The sequence below is a fragment of the Osmerus eperlanus genome, chromosome 3 (assembly GCF_963692335.1).
Source record: "Osmerus eperlanus chromosome 3, fOsmEpe2.1, whole genome shotgun sequence".
NCBI lineage: Eukaryota > Metazoa > Chordata > Actinopteri > Osmeriformes > Osmeridae > Osmerus > Osmerus eperlanus.
The window spans coordinates 15882622-15887864 of record NC_085020.1 but is presented as its reverse complement, the minus strand read 5'-3'; positions in this window follow the sequence as shown (position 1 = coordinate 15887864).

The window sequence follows — 5243 nt, the reverse complement described above, 5'->3', positions numbered from 1 at the left end:
TTTCACTGCCTCAAACAACTGCTGAGATATGACTTCACTTCCTGTTTGGCGGCTTTTCTGCTTATTTTGAATGGCTGTCACGGACAAACGGTTGTGGGTATCAAAATGCTCTACCATAAATTTTGTGCGGCTTGGTCTGAAGAGCATATCTGGTAATTTTGAAGAAGATTTGACAAAGATTGTAGGAGGAGTAGGCTTTCAAAGGTTTTTGATAAAACCGGAAATAGCGGAAAATCTATATAACCGGAAATTGACCCCATAGGGTGTGTTGAACTCGTCTTGGTCCAGGGAATCCAATGGTACCTCATTTTTGAAAATGAGTCATACGGTTCAAAAGTTGCGTGTGTAAACACAAGTCCAACTTTGACCCATTGGTGGCGCTAGAGTGCCCGAGTATGGGACATGAAACTTTGTGAATTGTACCAGGGGACTGTCCCGAATGAGTGTGCCAAATTTCACAACTTTCGACCAAGCGCTTCTAGGGCCTGCCATAGACACCCAGTCTTAAGAAGTATAATAATAATAATAATAATACTAACAATAACAATAGGTGCCTCGCAGCTTCGCTGCTTGGCCCCTAATAATAATAATAAATATAGCTGCAAGCAGCAATGGAGGGGCCAAGCAGTCCAGAGCAGGACATGGCCTCCATAGCACTTGTGCAACAATTAAGTCACAACAACCTGTTGCACTCATGCAATACAACAAGTTTGGTTGAAATATATGCTTGCGTTCAAGAGTACTGAGAGTTCAAAGTTATTTTTCTGGTATAACACTGCAGGCCTCCTCTGCTCCTCATGGGAACGATGGAACCCAAGTTTGGTGACAATCGCGCAAATGGTTGCTGAGATATGCTCTTGCGCCTCGTTTGGCGGCTTCGCCACCGCTTTTGATCGTCTCTACCGAACAAACGTTTTTGAAAATTGAAAATTCATCTGATTGCTTTTGTGAAGCTGGGTCTAAAGATCATCTTTGCCAAATTTGGTAAACATTGGACAAAAATTGGGGCGTGCAAAAGGTTTTTACACTTTTCCATGAAATCCAAAATGGCGGCCACGTCCATTCGAATTTTATGAAAAGTTATTAATAGTCAGGCTTTATATCTCACAAGACATCAACAGACAAAGAAATTACTTTATTAAGGTAAACACTTCAACCGTTATTAGCCAAAACGCGTTTATGCTTCCGGCCACGCCCCCTTTTAGTCACATGACACAATTTTTGGAGGACATCCTCAGAATAAGGTTCCGAGGCGGCGTACCAAATTTAGTTTCACTGCCTCAAACAACTGCTGAGATATGACTTCACTTCCTGTTTGGCGGCTTTTCTGCTTATTTTGAATGGCTGTCACGGACAAACGGTTGTGGGTATCAAAATGCTCTACCATAAATTTTGTGCGGCTTGGTCTGAAGAGCATATCTGGTAATTTTGAAGAAGATTTGACAAAGATTGTAGGAGGAGTAGGCTTTCAAAGGTTTTTGATAAAACCGGAAATAGCAGAAAATCTATATAACCGGAAATTGACCCCATAGGGTGTGTTGAACTCGTCTTGGTCCAGGGAATCCAATGGTACCTCATTTTTGAAAATGGGTCGTACGGTTCAAAAGTTGCGTGTGTAAACACAAGTCCAACTTTGACCCATTGGTGGCGCTAGAGTGCCCAAGTATGAGACATGAAACTTTGTGAATTGGACCAGGGGACTGTCCCTAATGAGTGTGCCAAATTTCACAACTTTCGACCAAGCGCTTCTAGGGCCTGCCATAGACACCCAGTCTTAAGAAGTATAATAATAATAATAATAATACTAACAATAACAATAGGTGCCTCGCAGCTTCGCTGCTTGGCCCCTAATAATAATAATAAATATAGCTGCAAGCAGCAATGGAGGGGCCAAGCAGTCCAGAGCAGGACATGGCCTCCATAGCACTTGTGCAACAATTAAGTCACAACAACCTGTTGCACTCATGCAATACAACAAGTTTGGTTGAAATATATGCTTGCGTTCAAGAGTACTGAGAGTTCAAAGTTATTTTTCTGGTATAACACTGCAGGCCTCCTCTGCTCCTCATGGGAACGATGGAACCCAAGTTTGGTGACAATCGCGCAAATGGTTGCTGAGATATGCTCTTGCGCCTCGTTTGGCGGCTTCGCCACCGCTTTTGATCGTCTCTACCGAACAAACGTTTTTGAAAATTGAAAATTCATCTGATTGCTTTTGTGAAGCTGGGTCTAAAGATCATCTTTGCCAAATTTGGTAAACATTGGACAAAAATTGGGGCGTGCAAAAGGTTTTTACACTTTTCCATGAAATCCAAAATGGCGGCCACGTCCATTCGAATTTTATGAAAAGTTATTAATAGTCAGGCTTTATATCTCACAAGACATCAACAGACAAAGAAATTACTTTATTAAGGTAAACACTTCAACCGTTATTAGCCAAAACGCGTTTATGCTTCCGGCCACGCCCCCTTTTAGTCACATGACACAATTTTTGGAGGACATCCTCAGAATAAGGTTCCGAGGCGGCGTACCAAATTTAGTTTCACTGCCTCAAACAACTGCTGAGATATGACTTCACTTCCTGTTTGGCGGCTTTTCTGCTTATTTTGAATGGCTGTCACGGACAAACGGTTGTGGGTATCAAAATGCTCTACCATAAATTTTGTGCGGCTTGGTCTGAAGAGCATATCTGGTAATTTTGAAGAAGATTTGACAAAGATTGTAGGAGGAGTAGGCTTTCAAAGGTTTTTGATAAAACCGGAAATAGCGGAAAATCTATATAACCGGAAATTGACCCCATAGGGTGTGTTGAACTCGTCTTGGTCCAGGGAATCCAATGGTACCTCATTTTTGAAAATGAGTCATACGGTTCAAAAGTTGCGTGTGTAAACACAAGTCCAACTTTGACCCATTGGTGGCGCTAGAGTGCCCGAGTATGGGACATGAAACTTTGTGAATTGTACCAGGGGACTGTCCCGAATGAGTGTGCCAAATTTCACAACTTTCGACCAAGCGCTTCTAGGGCCTGCCATAGACACCCAGTCTTAAGAAGTATAATAATAATAATAATAATACTAACAATAACAATAGGTGCCTCGCAGCTTCGCTGCTTGGCCCCTAATAATAAGAAAAGGTAGAAACACTTAAGTGGCTTCGCCGCTTCGCGGCTTGGCCACCAATAAAACTAACAATAACAATAGGTTTCCTCCTTACGGAGGAATCCTAATAATACTAACAATAACAATAGGTGCCTCGCAGCTTCGCTGCTTGGCCCCTAATAATAAGAAAAGGTAGAAACACTTAAGTGGCTTCGCCGCTTCGCGGCTTGGCCACCAATAAGAAAAGGTAGAAACACTTAAGTGGCTTCGCCGCTTCGCGGCTTGGCCACCAAATATAGCTGCAAGCAGCAATGGCGGATTCCTCCTAAGATTGCGAACCATTGAAAAATATATATTCTTCACAAATTGTCACAGTATATAAAAATCCATGCTGCAGACTTACCAATGGGATACCAAATCTGAAATGCAATACCATCAAGATCCACAAGGGTCTTTATTTCAACCCAAGGAGTGAAGGGAGGGGGCTTAGTGATTCTACCCATTCCAGAAAGCCTTGTATCTTTGTGCATCAGGGCGTGGCCAGTAGCATCACCTATGGGTGATGTTGGGCCATTTGTGGTGTGGTAGTTACTGTTAACCTATACTATCAATGTTTCAGCATTTGGAGAACTTTTTACCACTGCATAAAAAATTGGAAATGCAATACCATCAAGATCCACAAGGCCTTTGCCAAAGACCAAGGAATGAGTGGGGGCTTGGTCAGCCCACACTCTCCTGAAATGTTGTGTATGCGTCTTGCCAAGCCCGTGCGTGTGTCAAGGGAAAGGCTGAGTGTGTGAGAATGTGGAGCGAAATGCTTTATTGTACAAAAAAATCCAATATGGCGGCTGTTATAGGTTCTTGAGGCTTTTTTGTTCCTCATGAGAAATAAGGCATATCTAATGAATTTCAGAATTTTGGGACAAATGGGATGCAAATGGCATCACTTTGTAAATGGACAATTGGGGCGTGGCCGTAGCGCCACCTATGGATAATGGTGCGTCATTTGTGGTGTGGTAGTTACTCCTGGCCTATACTATCAATGTTTCAGGAATTTGAGAACTTTTTCTAAAATGCATTACCATCAAGATCCACAAGGGCCTTCACTTCATGCCAAGGAATGAGTGGGGGCTTGGTCAGCCCACAATTGCCTGAAATGTTGTGTATGCGTCTCGCCAAGCTTGCGCGTGTGTCAAGGGAAAGGCTGAGTGTGTGAGAATGTGGAGCGCGCGCTCCACATTGTATAAATGAAAATGCATTTCTGGAAATGCATTTGAATTTGAATTGTGGTCACGATTTTGCAGCCACGTTCTTAAAATGAAAATGCATTTCTGGAAATGCATTTTAATTTTCAAATTTTACATTTCAAATTGAATTTTAGTATCTATTTGCTGGGGCAAATCTTTAATTAAGTGAAAGATTGAGCACTCTTGAAGAAGAAAATTAAAATGCAAATAGGATGATTGATTACTAATTTCATTTATGAGTCAAATAATGCAGCCACATTCTTAAAATGAAAAAGCATTTCTGCAATTGAATTTGAATTTTGGTCACGATTTGCTTCCATAAGAAACTTCACACAGACAAGGAATTTACTGTTGCAGGAAGGTGCACACATTAAACATATAAGAATCTTAAATAAGAAGTGTACAAGTATAACTAATACTAAGGGTTTAAAAATGTAAAAGGTTTAGAATGAAATAAAATAGCTCTAACATAACGCTTTAACATTTATGAAATTAAATAAGATTTTCATCACTCTTTTTTCTCCTTTTTCAACCGTGAGAAAATATTGCAATGCATAACAATGACAGATATACTTTTAACACTTTTTCTCACCATTTTGTTTTTAAAGCACATACCTCTTTTAAAATTTTGGTAAAACCTTCTTCACTATTCAAGCCATCAAAACAATGGTTTCAACTGCTTTCAGCAAACACACATTTTCTTCAGGAAATGTACCTTTCTAGTTTATTTTGTATTTGTATAGTAGGCTATTGTTGTTATTGTCATATACCGTACTTGTGGTGCTTCTATTTAGCTCATTTGTTTGTAACGTTTCTCATTGCTTGTATTTCAGTAGGCTACTGCATTTAAATAAAAATTAATTACTTAAACAACAACCCTGCTTTAGTCTGACATCAC